Below are 21294 nucleotides of genomic sequence, written 5' to 3'. Positions count from 1 at the left end.
GTTTCTTGGACCAGAAATGTTGTCTTTGGGTTTAATGGTCCTTTGTATATTTCTGTGCCGTTAATTTGCCAGTCGCTCCCTGACATCGTGTGCACTTTTAGCACTCAACATCCTGTGTCAAGGACTCCCAAGACCCTACCTGTTGTGTGAAGTATTGCCTCCTTTTGGTTATTTTGGCTCCTAATAGTTTTGTTTGATTATTCCCACCTTTTGTATTGGAAGAAACAACAAGCAATGCTTACTAGTTTCTTGAGGACTCCTGCAATTTTATTGTCTTCTTGTCATACTCCTTATCAGTCATCTTTTTTCCAAGCTGAAGAGTCCTAGCTGACTTGTTTGTTCCCTCTGTATGGAGACTACTCCAAACCCTTCATCATCTTTATCAAACATTTTTGAACTTTTCTCAGTTTTCATATCCTATTCCAGGTGGCAGAAGGAGAACTGCACAGGATGTGGCATTTGTGTGTGTGCACTGTGTGTTCTGTCCTCCAGTCATCTGGTCATAATTTTTTAATGCTACTAAATACCAAGCTGATGTTTCAGTGGAATTGCCTATCAAAATCTCATTATCGTGTTCTGAGCAGCGACTGAGAACCTGTTGTCTCAAGTCTGATGTTAATGTTATTTTTCCCCACATAAATTGCTTTCATCTGTATTGAGTTTCATTTGCTGTTTTATCACCCAGTTGCTCAGTCTTGTAAGGTTCCTCTGCAATTCTTTGTAGCTGGACCTAAACCAATAGCTACTGATTGAATTGTATCCTGCCCAGAATAGCTTTCTGGAAGACTGCAAGTCCTTGGCAGCTCTGAAGGGATCCTGAGCTAGTTGTTTCATTACGAGATCATAGGAGAGGATTTTCACATCAAAATCCTGATGAGCAGGATGACCAAGCACCGAAAAGAGTATAGTATTTTCTTTCTAAATTTTTTTTTAAAAAAAGTATCTGTCCACAAAATACTCTCATAGAATGCTTTTCTTCTGGAAAATACCAGCTTATTGGAGGGAAAAACGTGTCCTTAGGAACACAGCAGTCACACCTTCTGACAGCTTCCCCTGAATCTTTTCCAGGGCTCCTCAACCTAGAAATCTATCTGGGAGGCTCTTGAGAGCCATTTCCTGTGGCTTCTCAGGCTTCAAATTCACCAACTAACTTCTTGTGCAACAAGGTGATACCCTGAATATTGTGTTACCAGGATTTCTTGCCCTTGTAGGTCTGAATGGCTCCCTGGCCAGCTGTCTGCTCGTAGCTTCAGCTGTCACTCTAGGCAGTGAAGAGGGAGTTGGGGAAACGGCCTGAAATACTAAAAATGTCTGTTTCAGATGTTCCAAGTGGATTTTAAAAGCCATTTTACCCTGTAGAAAACTTTGCGTTTTCAACTCTTCATTCTCCATCATCTGAATTTTTACAAATGCAAAATCTCCTGGGTAATGAAATTCCAGGTCCTGCACAGTAGCATACAGCATCACGAACCTAACACTACGTTGTAACATTGGATTATATATGATGGCATCTCCCAATAAGAAATAGGAATGTATTGACAACTGGCATAATTAATACTACCTAAAATGTTTTTGAAACCCACTTGCTAATGTATCAGCATTTGATTAGTTTCGTCACCCAAAGAAAAAGGCAGAAGTAAGGGGGAGAAGGGAGGGCAGAACAGAAACTGTTCAGTAACACCCATGGAGCTGGATGTAGATATGTAGGATGTAAAGCTAGGTGGCGGGTAACTTAAATGGTTCAAGGTGAGCTAGCTGAAGGATGGTTCTCAGCTGCTACTTTTGAAATGTTACAAGAATTGTATGTTCAGTTAGGCAGCCTTGTAGGTTCCACATACTCACCGTGGAGAGGTGAGCCAGTCTGAGCTTGCAGATGAAGACCTGCTACAGACAGCAGCTGAGGACTGAGCATCAGGAGCCAGTCAATCACTCGAGTTTTTTCTGATTTTAAACTCACAAAAACACAGAAGCATTTAGGTTGGAAGGGACCTCTGGAGGTCACCTCATCCAAATCCCGGCTTAAAGCAGGCCTAACTTCAAGGTTGGGCTAGTTTGCTTCAAGCCACTTGCACCACCTCTCTGGACAAGCTCTTCTAATCCTTAATCATTCTGATGGGGAAGAAGTGTTTCCGTATGTCCAGCTGGAGTTTTCCCTGCTGCAACTTCTGCCTGTTGCCTCTTGTCCTATCGCTATGCACCCTTGAGAAAAGTTTGGCTCCATCTTCTCTGCAGCCACATCTTGGATTGAAGAGAGCAACTGAAACCCCATTAACAATCTTTTTTCTAGGCTACGCAAACCCAGCTCTCCCCTCCTCATTCATCATACACTGTAGCTTCCTTACCATCTTGGTGGGCCTTCACTGGTGGGCCTCTCCAGTTTGTTGGCAGATCTTCTCATGGAGGACCTAGGCTGGACACAGTACTGCAGATACAGCCTCACAAGCAACAAGTAGAGGGGAATAATCACTACCCTCAAACCCCTGGCTGCTTCACGACTGCTTTAAATTTCAAGGAGTTTATGCTGCTGCATTTATTCTAGAATCATCTTGGTGGGTTTCCGTTCCTCATAACTTCATTTTCATATTCTAAGTTTTCAAATTGCTTTTCTCTTGATGACAGAAAAAATCCGTGCAGCTGTGCAAAATGTGCCAATTTACTGAACAACAAGAAGATATAACTAGCTTTGTTCAAAGTTCTCTGAATACAAAAAGAAAATAAAATGAAATGCAAAGATTTTCCAGTAATCATTGCCTAAGGGCTTTTTATGTAGTGACACACTCATGATGATAAATAATGTAAATTATTTTGAATGAGGATTTTAAAAAATGTAATATTTAATGTGTGGATCATCTTTAATGCAAAGATACATACCTTCTTGTCCAACTCAAAATACGTACCTCAATGCAGAAAGGGGCTGGAACTCATGGGAATGCCTCAGTGGATCAATGAATTGTTCTAGAAATCTGGGCTGTCGAAGCTGAAAACATGTTTCTCAGCTCTGCCTGCAGTACAGAGTGAAGCCAGAGGGCGTGACTACATCAGGGTAAAAAAAGGAACAGCCAGAAGCTCCCAGCTTTGTCCACTGCCTACACACATATGTCCTACAGGCAAAGAGCGTTTGAGTGCTTTGAGTCTTGCTGTCTGGGTCGATGTATAATGGATCTATTCTTGGAGACAATCTCAAAGTACTAGTGAAAACAGCAGTGCAAACTGCTGCTCATCCCCTTGTCTGAGGTCCTGTCTGGATTTCTGAGGGGGGCTCTCTGCCTGAGCTTGAAATCCTCTTAAACCTGCAGGTCAGGATTTTAGATAACAGAGTTTCTGATCCCAAGGAGGGCTGAATCCAACCAACTTCTTCCCCCTTCTAGGAAAAAAAAATAATTAACTGCTAACTGTGATAGAAGGATGGACGGAAGGTAATGTGTTTTCTTAGGTTTGGTCTGGTGCTAAGGTGCCTCTAGATAGCCAGGGTGGCAGAGCACATGCACCATTTGGTGTAAGGCCCTCGCAATCATATGAGGTCTCTGTTTGCAACAGGTTACCTAGCACACTGATGAAAAAACTCTCTTAGCTGCGGAGATAGATATGTTCTTTGAGCTTTCACCTTCTCCCACAGATAATAGGTGGAGCTGGGTGTTAGTGACCCATAATCAGATATCCTATCTTTTCTGAAGAAACCTCCCTCTGTCTCCTGTAATGTAATTTCTTAGTGCCTATAGGGTCTTAAGCGTGAATCCACAGAAACGATGAGTCAGCAGCTTCTTCCCGAATGGCCATTTACAAGGACAAAAAGAAAGCAATCCCCCATTTTCCAAAATGGTTGAACATTGCTACTTCTCTTGTGCAACTGTAATTGCTCCTACTGACATTTTCACACCACCTCGAGTTTTGTGGTCTAGGTCAGTCTATTCTCTGTTTTTAAATGTGTCATTTGCATAGGCACAGACCTTATGATGTTTATAGTAAACTTATTTATATATATATTTCTATATTCTATCATTTTCCTAGCTTTGAATCCCTTTTTCTTTTTTTTTTTTTAAAGTGTAGTGGGATAAGTGCACTCAGCTGGTCTGAAGTGGTCTACACCTTAGAAATATGTGTTCTTTTACACTTTAGTAACATATTTTCACGGAGGGAGAGGGACAGTTTAAATTGATTGCTGCAAAATCAGCTTAGGTTACCTGGATTTAAATTTTTTATTGTTATGGTAAAAATCATTTAGAGCTTGTGAAAGGTGCCAGATTGACAGCCTTGAAGTTAAGCTGATTGTTCCATTATTTCCCAGCTCCTCTCTTTCAGCCTTTCAAAGACATCTGCTCTTTTCTAATCTCCCATAACTCAGTTTTTCAGATGACTGCTAAGGCTTCTGAGACAGTGAGAACCACTTCTCTAGGTATCCTTAGATGATGCTTATCAGGCTTGTCTAATTTGAAGATGTCTGATTTGTTTCATTAAGTCTAACTTATTTCATTATTCTCTATCTTCTTCTTTCTCTGGTCCCTGAGACATTTCATCAATATTACGTGCATTAACAGCCTCATCTTTTTAAAAGGCTAGTTCATCTTTTTGGATACATTAATTACTATTTAGAAAGGACACATTCAAAAGAAGTAATAGGCAATCCAGCTTGAAATCATCTGCTGATTCCTTTCTCTTGAATATATTTATCAGTGTTTTCTTTGGGCCACTCAACAAGGTAAGAAAAAAACACAGAGAATCATTTCTTGTTATCCTGTAATTCTCTTGCTAAATTGAACCTCATTTTGCACATATTTTTTCCTTATATGCATGTGTTCTTTTACATTCACCTTAGCAAGCAGAAAAAGTTTCCACTCTTTTTCTGAGTCCTTTTTCTGCTTGAAAGTCCACCAGTGAAAGACCACCAACATGGTTAGGAGGCTGGAGCCCATGCCCTGTTAGGAGAGGCTAGGAGAAACTGATTTTTTAAGCCTGGAGAGGAAATGGTAGGTGAGATCTAATTGCTATCTTCCAATAAATAACAGGTGGCTATAGAAAAGACAAAGTCACTTCTCAGTGCAAAGTGACAGGACTCACAGCAAAGCACAGAAGATGCAGCAAAGGAGACTCCAACTGGACATAAGGAAAAATCATTCCCCGCAGGAAGAGTCGAGCACTGGGGCAGGTTGCCCAGAGAGGTGGTGGATCTCCATCCTTGGAGATCTTCAAAACTTGGCTGAGTGAGGCCCTGAGCAAGCTGATCTAGCCAGGAAGCTATTCCTGCTTAGAGCCGGGGACTGGACCAGCTAACCTCCAGAGCTGATTCAAACCTCAGTCTTTCTCTGATTCTAGGATCGCTCCCCAGGTGAATGCCTTCAGCCACGTACAGACAATCACAGCCCTCTGAGACTCTTCTGCTCGATACACCTTCAGACACCCTCCGGCTATTCAGACATCGAAGTACTGCATTTAGCGACTAGGGAAGCATGTGCACATGTTTAACTCAAGTTAAACGAGAGTGCAATGATTTAGCCACGCAGTCGCTGGATTCCCCTATTGACTATGTACAGTAGTTTACTATTGCTAGTGCTTTTCATTTATGGTAATTCAAGTTAATTCAGTGGGATCTGCCAAAATGCAGTAGGAATAACTTTATTGTTAATTCAACTATATCCTAAATCAGAGGATAAAAGACTGAGTTGAAATTGTTGATGAAATTCTTAATGTTCGGTTGCTATGGTAGAAACAAAACCTTGGTTTTTTGTATCACCACACCTTACCATTACGTCAGTAATGCTACAGAAAGTACAAGGCTGGTGAATTGTGTCCTGTGTTTCAAAATGCTGCATTCCTAGCTGAAGGAAGCTGTGGTACATGAGTAATGTGAGGCACCTACAGATCTGAATTGTTCCTGTTTTTATTAAGTCATATGTTCAGCTGTAAATGTTACATTGTCTCTAGAGGCAAAGGATGAGTTGTACATAATGACTGAATTTCAGATAGAAAGGGCAGATCTGAGCAATTTTAGGACATTTTCATTTCCTGCAAAAAAAAAACCCCAAAAACCACCCAACCTGAAATGAGGGCAGGATTATCTGGTTACTAGACAGCACAGGAAAGCCCATGCTCACTTTGACTAAGAGGTGGCCATCCGTCCAAGGAAGTGCCACCCCAGCACTGTGCCCAGGCCTGAGCTTTGACCAGAGGGGATATAAGACATTGCCAATTGGCATGTGGTAAAATCAGGGGGTGCAGGAGATTCAGTTTCTGAAGTATCTCATTTTAGAAAGGAAGCCTCGGCACTGAAGGAGTAACAGCCTGTGAGGCACTCATCCTGGCGGCACTACAGTATGTTTCAAGGAGGTTCGGAAGTTCCTCTCTAGGAAAAAAATACCGGAGGAAGGTATTGATAGCAAGTGTTTGCTTTGCTCTAGATGGCTCGTGAGACCATCTCAAAAACAAATGGTCTGAGGAGAAAAGTAATACATTGTGTGCTGATGGGCCTCCAGGAAGTTCCGTGTGATGTCAGCCCATCCCGTGGAGATGTTTCCAGTGCTGTAGAACATCTTAAAGACGGTCAGAGATGATGTTAAGGCAACTGAATCTTACATCTCTGTGAGTGGGACTTCAGTGTTTGGCTAATAGCAAAAGCAATTCAGTTAATCTGGGTTTTCTTTCTGAAAAAATATTTGGGTTTGGGTGGGTTTTTTTAGCAAGACCTTTTGAAGCAACACTGGCATGCCTTGCAGTGGAAAAAAAGGTGAGCTAAAGAAAAACCTAGAAAAAGTGTGTCAAATAACAAAAGCAGTCATCACAACTGCCAAACATTGTATTTGCTTCCTATGGAGAATCCGGTTATTCTGCTTTTCACATCCAAATAGGATTTGAATCCATATCCAGTGTTCGGGAAAACTCACATAATACCTCACTCAACCCCTCAAACAAGAACTAACTCTTTAATGTTTCCTTTGACAAATTGAAACAGGTCATGTAAGTGACATGCTTTATTAAAAACTGATGCCATACAAAAGGGTTTGCAGGGTTAAAAAATACGAAATCTCTGACCATGCTATTACAGAGGCTGTGCTGTTCCCTCTGAGAAGAAATAGGAGGAATAATGTAATGCTAATGGTGAAAACAGTATTTTTCTGAGGAGTCTGAGCACGGACATCATTAACATTTTTTACTCCAGTCTGTCTTGGTACAGTGTTGTAATAACAAGGTAATGCTGTTGACCTCTGTGAACTACATTGGAAGAAGAGCCAAACTCAGCCCAATTCTTTCCTGAAGTTCATAGAAAAGGACATTAAATCAGATTTGATCTGAAAAGGTAAACATCATGAAACAGGGTATTTTCCCTGATATATTCTATGTAGTATGCCAACCGCCTATGAAAAACTGACATAACATTCCGTCTCTTCAGATTAATTTCCAGACTATGAGGCAAAGAAGGCTGTGTTTCAAATTGACCCTGTCCACTAAACCAAGAACACAGGAGGATGGAAACAGTAGGACGGAAAAAGTTGGGTTGGAAGGGAGTTGGGGAGGGTGCACAGTGCAGCCCCCTGCACCACCAGCTTCATAGCTGGAGCTGGTTGCTCAGGGTCCAGGTGGGTCTTGGGAGTGTCCCAGGGTGCAGGGTCCACCGCCTCTCTGGGCAACTGCTCCAGTGCTTACCCAGTCCTGCAGGGAAGGCAGTCAGCAAAACGTAGCTAAATAAAAAGCTGGCCCTTTACACACCTGTACTGAGATACTGTATTTTCCTGAAATACAGTATACATGTTTAACACCAAAAAAAAAAAAAAAAAAAAAGGAGAAAAAGACAGTACATGGGAGGACAGAGAGGTCTCAGTAGGAAACGAGCGATTACCCACAAATTACTGTTGATTTACACAGAGAATGTACAGGGATTTATACGAATGATACCTTTTGTCAGGCTAACTGCTAAAACTGCCAATGGAGGGACCTTACCGTGCAAAAATGAACAGCAGATGCTGATCATAAAAAGAAGTTAAAAGCCTCAAACAGCTGGTAAGGACAACATCTGAATTTATGGCTGGCAGGACCAAGCAAAACTGTCAACTGTTGTTTCCAAGCAAGGTCTGGGGACAGTAATCTAACAAATGCACCATGATTACTGGAAATCCACTGTATTTGCCTCCAGACCCCTGGCTGAGCTTGAAGGTCACAGATAGAAAGGCTGACTCTAGCTCTAGAGCTGCTCGCCCCCTCAAGTGTGGAAGCTGTGTGCTAGGAGCAACAAATTGCTCTCACATATGGCACACGTAAGAAACGGCCCAGAAACAACCTGTCAAAAGAAGCCGAAGCACATGCAGCCCACGAGATCTCATTATGTAAGCGTTCGGGGGACACACACACCGTGTTCAACGAACTGTTCGAAAACACCGTCTCCCTGCACGCCTGAAGGATGTAGGCTGGGCCCGCAGGAGCCCAGGATGCTGAAGCAGCACTGCAGAGCGGAGCAGTGTGTGGGAGTGACGCTTCCTCAGAGGTGGGCAAGGGGAACCATTGCAGACACCAAATAAAAGCCGCTTCCTCCGATGGGCGCCCCTGCAGCGCTTTCCTGGCTTAGGGGAAAAGCTTGTTTGGCCTGACTATGAATATGCTCTTCAATGCTGGGAGAAACAGGAATCCTGCAACATTTGGAATAATAAGCAAATGAAGAAATTGCAGCTGTCTGCGGATTAGAGGAATATTACAAGGATTCTCAAGATCAAATATCCAACATTAAAAGGAAAAGATGCACCTGGGGCATTCTGTGTATGCATAGCGCTAACCCAGTGGCTTTCCAGGAGTGAACACCACATTTAAGCACTGATGCGCTTACAGGTTCCATCTCCTGAGGGAAACGTGTCTGCGCAAGACCCGATCTCTTGAGTGCTTAAAGGGAGCAATTAAGGGCATTGCTAGCAAGATACTTAATTTCTTAATGGCAACTGCCTCTGCAGACAGTGTTGAAGACAGGCCGGTTCTGGGCTTGGCAGTGATGATGAAGTCTTAGGAGGATGAGAAGTACCAGAACAAACTGGTGAACAAAGTAGTAGGTACCAAATCAAAACAGCACATAAAAGAGTAGCCTGTTCCAATAGGCCCAGTTGGTGTGTGTTCAAGAGCTTGGAAAGGGCATAAACCTGACACTGAAGAGCTGCAAATAAAATTATGTTATAGTATATAAAACATCGTAAATATTAATGCATACTCTATATTCAATGTTTATTAAATATATATACTAAAATTAATTTTATAGATTTAAATTATGTTAAATGCTTGTTTCATTTATACTTTAAAGCTATTATTTTAAAATTTTACTTATTTATAAACTATATTTATTATATATTATAAATTATATACACTATATACTCTATATGTATATTATATATTTATATAACTCATAGCATATAATATATGCATGTTAATATAATTATTAATAGATTATATATTATTAAATTACATAATAACATAATATCACACATAATTTAATATTATTATGTTTTATATATTATATAATATAATGTAAACAGTTTTCCTGGACACATTTACATATATTGCATTATATATTCTATCTATATAAATATGTATTACAGAATGTATAAAATAATATATATTACATATTAAAAAAATAATTTCTCACTGAAACCTGCTTTTGTGCTAGAGGGTTAAAGATACGCAAAATGCTGAGTATCTGTTTTGTTCTGGGTTTTTTTCAGATTAAAAAAAAAGCTTTCTGGGTAATCCAGAGAATCAAGGGCCAGTAAACCTTGTGCCTGTAGCTGGCAAATAGGTTTAATTGATCATTTGGAAAAAAAACCCAAACAAACAAAAAACCAGATAAAGGACAATATAATGTAATCAATCATTCAAAAACCTTTGAGGAAGTCCTTTTTTAGCAGCTATAAAAATGCAGCATCTTCTTATGGCTACAAATCTGGCCATTATATAGAAAACAGAGTAGGACTGAGTAATTGATTTTCAGGATGGGAAAAGATTAGAAACATGAAAATGTTTAAAAACATTAAGCTTTAACAGTCGACCTACATAACATAGTAAATACTTGGAAATTTCAGAAGAGGATGTGAACAGTGAATTAGCAAAAATCTGCAGAGGCCACGTGGCTATTTGTTTTAGTTAAAACCTGAGAATACGACAAGGCAAGTTGAACGAAGAACCACCTAATGAAAGACAAGTAAATGGCGGATACTGTCACAAATGGCCTTCCATAGTGAATACAAAGGAAAGAGCAATGGAGGGAAAAGATAAAACTCTTCAAACACTTTTTTGGAGTTTAGATGGAGAACATCAATATGGTGGTGAGATCTGGGCGCCGCTGTGCGCAGCTCAGGAGAGACCTCTGCTTGATGGGTGATTCCAGGTGGATAAAACACAGAGATGTCACATTGAGACACAAACCGGGAAAATGTAACAATTATTTTCTCTCCTTTTGAACTGGTTTTATTAGCTTATCCCAAATGCAGGTTCCTCTCAGAAGTGCTCATGAAAGAAGACAAGCGCCAGCAGCCACAATACCAGTCAGACGGGAGGAAAAGGTGAATCTCTCAGAGGGTCACTAAGCACTGGAACAGGCTGCCCAGGGAGGTGGTGGGATGTCCACCTTGTGAGACCTTGTGGGACTCGGGCAGAAAGTGTCCTAAGCAATCTGATCTAACCCCAAAGTTGGCCTTTTCTGGAGCAAGGGGTTGAACGAGATCATCTCAATTCCAGCCTGAATCACTCTGATCCCCACGACAAGAGTCTGACACTCCTCTCTGAGCCACCAGGATATAGAGTTAGATGACTGTCTCATCCACCTGGACAATTCATTTGTACTGATCTCAATGTTTCTATATTATATAAAAAATACAAACCAGATGCCTGTTTCAAATCTTTCCAAGCACGAGATAAACCAGTTGTTTTTATTGCACGTCATGAACACAGAATGGAATTTGCAAGTAATATTGAAAGATTATGAGATATAATATATAAATATTGTCAGACATTCTTTAGGAAAAGCCTGTATGTTTGTACAGCATGTTCAGAGTCTTCAAATGCCCTGGCAATAAAGTTACTGACTAGCTAAAAGCTGCCGCACACATAACAATACAAAAACCAAGATTCCTTTTTGATCAGCTTTGAGCATGTTGAAGTTTCCAATGGGATCAGGTGCAGTAATAGACAAAACCAGAGCTCACTGCAAACTGTGAAGCTTTGGTGGATGAAAAGCTGGACCTGACCCAGCAGCGTGCACTCGCAGCCCAGAAAGCCAACCGTGTCCTGGGCTACATCAAAAGCAGCATGACCAGCAGGTCGAGGGAGATTCTGCCTCTCTACTCCGCTCTTGTGAGACCCCACCCGGAGTACTGTGTCCAGCTCTGGGGGCCCCAGTACAGGAGAGACATGGAGCTGTTGGAGCGAGTCCAGAGGAGGGCCACGAAGCTGATCAGAGGGCTGGAGCACCTCTCCTATGAAGACAGGCTGAGAGAGTTGGGGTTGTTCAGCCTGGAGAAGAGAAGGCTCCGAGGAGACCTTAGAGCAGCCTTTCAATACTTAAAAGGGGCTTATAAGAAAGATGGGGACAAACTTTTTAGGATCCACTGTCGTGATAGGACAAGGGGTAATGGTTTTAAACTAAAAGATTTAGACTAGATATAAGGAAGACATTTTTTATGATGAGGGTGGTGAAGCACTGGAACAGGTTGCCCAGAGAGGTTGTGGATGTCCCATCCCTGGAAGTGTTCAAGGCCAGGTTGGATGGGGCTTTGGGCAACCTGGTCTAGTTGAAGATGTCCCTGCTCACTGCAGGGGGGTTGGACTAGATGATCTTTAAAGGTCCCTTCCAACCCAAACCATTCTACGATTCTATGATTACCAGCCTTTACAGTTGTTCCCTGAGGGTATGCACAGCTCTGAGGCAGGGCGAGCGCCTTCTGGCATCCTTCAGTGCTGTGCAATCCCACACCCAGTGCTGTGGCATTCAGAGCAATCTTCATATCCTCCGAATGATACATCGAAGTCCACAATTAACTCTTAGTGATTTCCATAAGGCCACTTTCTGCTTTCTGAAACAATTGAGTCTCTTTACACTAAGTAAAAGGTAATTTTTATTTGAGTAAAAAGCATGCTTCTATGCTGATAAAACGAATTATTTTTTAAATTACTTTTGTCTCTGAAAATGGACAATAAGGTGAAACTTTATTTGAAGTAATTTCTCAGGGTCAGTCCAAAGTATTACATCACTCAAGAAGGAAGAGACTGATGTATGAAGGGAGGGTGAGGTATTTCCTATGAGCTGAGATTTAATCGTGTGAGTCCCTTTTATGGATTTTTGCCTTATTGATAGAAAGTGGCAATCAATGGGATTACAGAAGGAGTGGCGTGAAGGTGGTTGTCTGTCTCAGCTTAGTTTTTTCTTGTCAGCTGATCTTCTGAATTTACTCCCTTCGGTTAGATGAGTAACACCTTTGCTGGTTGCTCGGTGATAACTTTGCTTTCCTTTCCTCTCCCCTTACCCTGCCCTGCTCTCCTCCCTCCATTTCCAGCCCACCACAAGGAAGCTGGTAGGTTTATCCATTAGGCAGCAGCAGATGATTCAGTTGGAGAAGTCAAGGAAAAAACTGGGAACAAAAAAAATCAATCTTTTCAATATGCAGCCCGTAGACAAAGAGAGCTCTCTGGTGAAGGAGCTGTGAAATAAAGGGCAGTCTCCCTTATTTCCTCCTGAGGTCAAGAAGGTAAGACTTCAAATTTTCTTACAAGTGGGTGGATTCTATCAAAGATACCTCAATGCTTCTCTTCCAGATTGAAAGAATTTAATGTAATTGAAATAATGCCTACAAAGGATTACATTTTGACTAGTTGCTTGAATCAAAGAGGATAATCTCTTACGTTACTGATGTTGACTAAACTTCGCCAGCATTGTCATCTGCTGAGGGGTGGTATTCTTAGTTTGGCTGAGTCTATCAGGGAACCAGGGGCAGGACAGGTTTGTGGGAGCTGGAGCAATGCACAGTGGCAGGGGGTTCTGTTTAAAAAAGACTGCTCTTAGTGTAAACCAAGCCTCCGTAAGAAGTTAAGGACATTCCTAAGGATCCTTTGAAGACATTTTTCAATTGGAAACGGGGAGGTACTATTCTTTTACTAATTTTTTCTAATATAGAGAAAAATTTGGCTAAACATTTAAAAACCCTTTGCTGCTTTGCCCTGTTCAGTGGAAGCTGGATATGCCAGCTGTTTAACTTCATGAGTTAATGACTATACTTAAGCTTTCATCAGTTGTTTTACAGCATCAGTATGAGAGGACAAAGGGATGTAGGCATTTGGAAACAAAATGCTGCTTCAATTTCTCTGTTACATTAGAGCTACTGTTACATGTCACGTGACAAAATCTGAGATCATTTGAAAAAGCGTTACGAGATGTTTATTGACATTAATTTCAATGATAGAGATGGCATGACCATGTTATTAACCAGGGCTGTCTACTCGTGGATTGATACACCAGCCCTAACAGGAGATAGCTGTCACTGTTGCCCTGATCCAGCAGATTGTAACTTTAAACCACACAAAGGCAGCAGCAATGTTTATTTATGCTCATTAAGTTAAGTGCGCACTTCAATTTACTCGTTACACCAGCAGCTTCCCACTTTCTTTCCAGCTGGTAGGTTTCACAAAACTTACCTAAAACCATATCAAATCAGGTATAGTTCTGCAAAATAGATGTGAGTCATGCAAGTTACAGATGCCTGCTAGCTGAGAAGGGAGGGAATACACAAACATTCGTGAGTGCTTTCCCACCTACTAGCACTCGGACCTTTCCATTTAAGAGGAGTCCACACTGGCCTATGATGGTGTCAGTGACGAGGCCCCTTGGGTATGATCCAGGTGTACTCCAAATCTCTTGGGAGAACACTGGGAGGGTAAAAAGGTCTATTTAACTGAATGGCTGCTCCAAACAGGTGAAGTAACATAGGAGAAAAAGATACAACGAATTTCCTAGTAGTCTTTCAGATTTCTAGGCACTCCCTGACTTCTCATCCTTCCCAGTCTGGCTTGCTTTATCAACAGGAATTTATGTTCTTCTCTTTCAAAAGAAGCTTTCAAGAGAAATCAACAGCATAAACTGAAGCTGCTTCTTCAGAAGGCTACAATAACTTCTGCTGCTTTTCCTTCCAATGAACTTGTAAGTTCTTCCAGGAACATGGTTACCTACAATAATTTATGGTCACCAGGTGTACTGGTGGAGGCTGTTTCGGACGCCTCCTTTGCCACCTTCACCATGGTGGATCCTCACCAGTCATACCCCAGTTCGCCTAGTTACATTTATGCTTTTGCCATAAAGAATTTACCATGGGTGTTACGGGCAGTGTTCAGCTGTCTTTTTCTGAGAAGTGGTGCATGAATTGTAGATAGCCCCAGCTAGCAAGCGGATCATGTCATCTGTCAGTGAAATTCATGTCAAGAAATACATTCTCTCTTCAGGTCACTTCTAATGGGCAGAAACCTTTGAATTTAGTACTGCCTGTACAGAAAGAAGAGCAGAAATAGCCTTTATTAAGTTGTCATTTATACCCCAAGTGCTGCAGAGGATGTATATGTAGTTATGCTCCAGGTTTGAAAGCTTTATGGGTGTTACGGTGGAAAGAATAACTGAATAATCTGTTTCAGCTTTGGTCTTGATTTGGGTCCAAGTTTCCCCTGAATATATATTATATATACATATATATGTAAATACAAAATATAGAAATACAAATAAAAATATTTTAAAAAACCATTAGGAATAACTGAGTGCCTGTAGAGTAGCTGCTTAGAAGATAAGGCCGAGAGTCAGATTTTTTTTCTGTTTGGTGACGGAGGAGAGGTGACAGGCAACTCAACGCAGGTACACTTTGTTTGCAAGAGCCCCCGTGAAAAGGCTGGGCATCACTTGCATCACTTGCGCTCGCTGAAAGCAGCAAAACTGCTCTTGCGATGCTTGACATTGAAATCAACTGCACTTCCAGTATTACTCCACTTTGCGCCGTAGCTGAATCACACCCCTATTCACTGTTGCAATGTTAACAGCTGTGCTCTGGGGCCAGTCACTTTGAATACATTAGTCCTTTGTTCGATCCCTTTGTTTTTCCAAGTGCTCTGACTGTGCTTGTGAGGGAGGGGTACTTGACAACACAACTTTCTCTCAGAAATGGGGTCAAAATAAGTGCAGTCACAGAAAGCTTTCCTAGCTGGGAACAGCGATGCAAAGCATCCCAGGGAGCAGGGAAGGAAAGACGAACCCAGGTCCTTACAGTCTCTTTGACTCTACGAGACGGACAGGGGCACTAGGTGTATCGACCAGACTGGGATCTATTGTGCAGCAGAATGGGGACACCAAACACAAGCAGACGAGCTGTACAGTGATGATATTCCAGGTGAAAGTCCCTGTCAGAAATGCCACCAAAATCCTTTCTGCCTCAGACATTAATTTGCAGAAAGTTTAGAGGGTGCAGATAAAACCTGGGCAAGTTTGAGAACAGGGGCTTTGACCCTAGGAATTCAAGAATAGCTCACCTTAGCAAATCATGAAAGCCTTGCAATGCGAGACAACTTCAATCACAGTAACTTGCTTTCCAGAATTAAGAGAATTTTCCTGCAGAAGATCCCAACTGTAAGCTCCAGGCTTGTTTTACGTGATTTCCTTCCTATTCTCTCTATTGAGAGAAGTACTTTTCAATCGTGCATTGCAGGAAAACACACAACATAAAAAACCTGTTAAGCTTAAAGTTCTTCAGGGAAGACAGAATTAAAAGTTCTCTCAAAACACCTACTTACATGGAAAATATTTGTAACAATGGACTGGTAGCTGGTGTATGTGTGCAAAAATTTTAGTGTGGATATGCTAATTAGTGACACCTTCAATAGGTGTTGGCACTTTATACATATACATCCATGCAGTTAAATTAGACCATAAGGTGCTTGGGCTTGAAAGAGGGTACTTTATTCTATGTATGAAGTCATGATCAGCTGGCCCTTCCTGGAGGTTAGCAGCTTTATGGAAATTTTTGGCCATGAAATTTGTTTCCCTCATACCTCTGAATAGTAAAATTTATAAAATAAACAATATAATAGAATAATAAAAACATTTTGTTTGAAAGAGACCTATGCAGATCTGTAGTCCAAACCCCCTTCAAGCAGGGGTAACTTCAAAGCTGGATCAGGTTACTCAGGACATTATCAAGTTGAGTCCCAAAAATCTCCCACGATGGAGATTCCATTATTTCTGGGCAACTTACTCTAGTGCTTGCCTGCTTGCATGATGAAGAGGTTCTTCACTCCATCCACTTGGGACTTTTGCTTGCTGCAACTTGTGTCTGCTGCCTCTTGCTCTTTGGCTCTTGATCTCAGAGAAGAGTATGGCTCCATCTTCTCTGTAATCCCTTTCTATGTAGTGAAAGACTGCACTCAGCCCCCTCTCACCCTTCTCTTTCCAGGCTGAGCAGAACCTGCTCTCTCAGCCTCTTCCTGCACATCACAGGCTCCAGACCCCTAACCGTCTTGGTGCCCCTCCACTGGATTTCCTCCAATTTGTCAAAAAGTGCCATGTTCTGGGGGGGGCAGTACTCCAGATGTCAACTCACAAGTGATGAATAGAGGAAAAAAATCACTTTCATTGACCAGTTGACTATGCTTTTGCCAGTGCTGCCCAGTATGTGGCTAGGCTTCATTGAGACAAGGGCACACTGTTGATCCCTTGTACATCTGCTGTCCACCCGGGCCCCCCAAGCCCTTTCCTGCAGAGCTGCAAGCTAGCCAGATAGCCTCCAGCCTGCACTGATGAATTGGGTGGCTCCATCCGAAGTACAAGGCTCAGCACCCACCATTGCCAAACTTCATGAAGTTCCTGTTGGCCCATTCCCTCATCTTGTCCAGGTCCCTCTGAATGCGAGCCCTGCCTTCCAGGGCATCGATCACTCCTCCCAATTTGGTGGGATTATAATAAATTCTATTAATACATTATAAAATTATATTTGTGTAATAATTAAATAATAAGAACAATCTCATCCATTATAAGGCATTACCTGTGTTTGTGTTGTTATCACACATACTCAAACTAAATAATGCTGGCATAAATGAAGAAAAGGTTTAAATTTCTCTTAAGGATGGTCTGCTTTCATTCCCAAGATGCAAGCCAAACCATGTCAGCATGGATTTTGTGCTGAAGTCTTGATTTTGTTGAGGAACTTCAGAAGGGGAATCTTTAGTAAAAGCCTATGGATCTTGTTAATTCAAATGGCAAATGAAGAACTCCTCTAAATCACACAGACAATTAGATTTGGTTCAGTTACATTTCACTGATTTTGCCAAGAGGACCTGGAACATACTTCAAATATTTCTGTTAGTAAACCACAAATAATTTAAAACACATGAGGTCACTGAATAAGAAAACACAAGAATATTTGACAGCAAAAGAAAATGAATGCTAAGTGTTGTGGCAAGCACTAAGTATAAAATGCTAAGTTTTCAGAGTGTGAGGAGTTATCTCTGAATTCTCATTTGGTGAAACACAACTGCAATGAATATTTATTGCCACCTTATTTAGCAGCATGAACAAAAGGAATTGTTATAAATAAACAACACTATGACAGTTTCACTGCTGTTAGCTTGACGTTCTGGTCCGGTCAATCAAACTGAAAGACAAAGCAATCAGGGAAAAGACTAAGTGAAACATCCAAATCACACAGTTTCTATTTCTGTGTTAAATACCGTCATCACTGATTTGTCCAAGACTTACTAGTGTGAGGAAGCTGTTGGTGAAATTTGACAGGTGTCAGCATAGCATTTGCATGCTTCTAGATAGAAATGCAGGCTTTAAATGTAAATTTACATGACTTGTTTTAAGGTTTCCTTAGCATATCAGTAAAACTTTGAAGTGATATAAAGGGAGGTAAAATTTACAAAGCAGAGCAATGTACATTCAAGAGGGTACAATTAAGTAGTCAGTAACATGGGGGGAGGGCAACAGAGAGGCAAACTGTCTCTGTAACTTCTTGCAATGTCCTACTGTCTGCCTTTGCTGCAGTACCTCACCTCTACCCTTTGATGTACAAACGAAACCATGTCTCCAGTGCAGCTGTGCTGATAATAGTGATAATAGCAGGTGACTCACTTTCAAACTATTTGTCCTCAGACCTAGTTTGACAGCCACTTTATTCTTCCGAGCAAGCAAAGTAAAACTTTAAATGTGTCACTAACTTACACGAAAACCTCCAGTGCATATTTAGTAACCCATCTGCTCTGCAAATCTGAACTCAGGTCAGAGATGTACTGAACCCTTTGACTCAGTCCAAGTAATATACATGTTTGTAAAGTATTTGCAAGGTGGGTATGTGAATACAAGACAGGATGCCTATTGCCTAGGTAAGCTCAGAGCCTTGTTGCCCCCAGCTTCCCACAGCTGGCACTTTGCAGGGGAGTGCACGCTCTTAGTGCGTGTGCACAGCCCTCATGGTCTCTCTTGTTATTGGGGCTGCATCCCCAATTAACTATTTAATTGCAACCCCTTGAATGCACTGGAAAGGCTGGAGGAGATACATACCCAGTTTTTCTTCAGCATCTCTACCAACTGTCATCTTCTGAAATGTGATGTCTGTAGCAGATTACTTAATATAGGTCAGAGCTTGTCAGGGAGGGGATACGTAACTGGAAAAGTATATTGTACCAGCAGGTTGGCCTGCTTAATTCTGTTTGTAAAGTTCATAGTACAGTCTGAGAGGAGCCTTCTTCACCAGAAGTTACCTTCTTCATGGAAAAGACAAACCTTCCACACTGACTCTATGCAAATGCTTCCCCATGTAATTTCAGCTAAGCTTTCAGATGCCTAAGCATGCATCACATCTGCCCATGTAACACTAAAAAGAAAATCCTTGGTACATCAGCCCAGCTCCACACCCAGGCATTCAGCTGGAAGACAGTTCTCTAAAAACTTCATCAACAAGAAGTGTGTTCATAATCGACCGCCTCGTTGGAATCATGTCAATAACCACGCTGGCCACAATGCTAGTGTAAAATGAAGACACAGTGGATCCATGTCTGTGCCTGAAAATCTTGGGGGGGGGGGAAGAGTAAAATGTGGCAAAGAAAACTCTAAGATTTAAATCCCAAATGCCAGTTAGTTCTACAGTATTTTCTCTATAAAGCCAGCCTATCAAGAATAGATTTCTCTCTATTGCAAGTTCTTGTGGAATGGCAAGTACATACACATCACAGCACTGGCCATCAAAGTGATCGCTGTTTGGCAGCTGTGACTTGAATGTCTTTCTAAATGAGTTTTCTAAAAGTATATATATTACACAGTCATATCACATGCATTTGTTATACTAGAAGGGCTTTGTCCCAACCCTGCTATTTATACAAGAAGCTCCGTTCTTATGAACCACTTTGGACAAGGAGAATAAAGTGAGTATATAATACACTGTCATAGCACTAAATAAACAGACCATAAGTATTATTTTTCTTTGGACTTGGAACTGGAGTTTAGACTGGAATGAAGGAGACACGCTGCCTTTAGGAGAGAAAACAAGGCAAGTTCAAGAGGTCTTTGCTGAGTTTTAGATTGTTGAACTTTTAGGACTAATTTCTAATGACACAGAAATAGAAATTATCAGCTCTGTTCTTTGTAGAGATCTTTCAGTGTTCAGGTATACAGAGAGAGCTTTCTTCCTGTATCATTAGCTTTCTGCATTCAATGCTACTCAGTTGGGTAGCTTTTTCAGACTCAAAAGTCCTCCAAATGGACATAATCTAAAAAAGCCAGGAAGTAACTTCCTAATACAATTTCACACCTCCCCAGATGCTAGTTTCAAATTAATCATCTGTTCTGCGGACAGCAGATGGAAAATAATATTTCTGATAAAATGGGTCTATGAGAGCTGGAGGACCTTTACAAGAAGTCCTACGGAGATTTTTGACTGGATAAAGAGGGAATATTGATGCTTACTGTCTGCAAAAAAAAATCCTCTCACTTCTTTGATATTGAGGAATTTTGACAAAGCAGATGACTGGCCAATCTATTTTGATTTTTGGCCTGCTTAAGATCTGGGAATGACACCTGGTTTTATTTCTCAGTCACAGAAGTGAGGCGATGGCCTGATTTGAGTTCCACACCACAGCTCCAAATCTTAACATCCTTCTCTGCTGCCAGAAAGAGGACAGAACAAGGAGGAAGTACATATGACTTTACTTAGGATACAAACAAAAAGGACGTTATAGGACCTTTTTCACTGAAGCTCCCTCAACAGAAAGGCACCTGGAGCAGCTCTGCAACCAGATCCTGCAGTACGTCCTATCTAAACTGCTGTCCTTCAGCCCTCCTTGTTGCTTTTTCTGGTACTGTGCTGTGCTGTTCTCCTTTGATCCCTTGTTTTATATCTTTCCATCATCAGGCTTTTTTTATCCTGTGTTTTAGCTGCCCAATTATACCCTCCCCAGCCCATACCTCTCTTTCTCAGGTCTTGCTCTCTTCCTTCCTCTCACACACCTTTCCTTTCCCACTTTTCTCATTTGCCTTTTTTTTAGTCTCGTCTGTTGCAGAGAAAGCAGAACCTGTCCAGCCTACAGCTAGACAAAACCCATGAACTAATTTTCCCTCAAATAGATCAACCCTCTTTCTAAATCTCTTAATAACTACATCCCCAGCCATCTCCCTTCCTCCCTGGTCAGAAGCACAATGCTTCCGTGCTCCCTGCTGTCCCCTTTTTCCTGCATCTCCCCCAGCACAGGCTGCTCCTGCTATAAGCCGTCTCTTCAATAGGAACAGACTTATTTTTGGTGCGGCAGGAACTTCATCGTGCCCTAGTTCATGCAGCGTACTTTTCCTTCTTTCTTCCTCGCACGATTTGTTGCTGCGGCTTATCACACGCGCTCTGCTCCCCTTCTGCCACAGCTTCAAAGCACTCCAGATTTTTTGATTTACCTCTCCTACTGCTCCAAGACTCTGAGTGATACAGAGAACCTCCTACAGCTAGAAAGTAACTGTGATTTTTAGCGATGATGTTTGCTATAACTATTTAAAGCACACTTAAGACGACACATAATAAGTAGGTTTGAGGGAAGTGGTAGCAATCCACCCACTACGTTCCTTTTAGCTAACCCTTTAATTAAATATTAAAGATATGGTTCTCAGGAAGATTTAAAATAACCCACTGACAGAAAAAAGAGGCAGGTTAAAAAACAGCAGAGAAAGAAATAATCCCCCCCCAAGACTTACCACACCTTCACACTGCTTTTAACATGATTTTACTGTGCTGATGAGGGAAGAGCTTTTCCAAAGGGAAATAACAAACCTTATGC

General features: G+C 41.5%; 1 long non-coding RNA gene across 1 annotated transcript in view; it reads right to left on the bottom strand.

The window, feature by feature from the left end:
* The window catches only part of LOC142600431 (uncharacterized), a 761935-nt gene that overhangs the window by 41017 nt on the left and 699624 nt on the right, over positions 1-21294 (bottom strand). The window lies entirely within an intron of this gene.

The sequence above is a fragment of the Balearica regulorum genome, chromosome 2, assembly GCF_011004875.1.
Source record: "Balearica regulorum gibbericeps isolate bBalReg1 chromosome 2, bBalReg1.pri, whole genome shotgun sequence".
Lineage (NCBI taxonomy): Eukaryota > Metazoa > Chordata > Aves > Gruiformes > Gruidae > Balearica > Balearica regulorum.
This window is presented reverse-complemented; position numbering and strand designations above follow the sequence as displayed.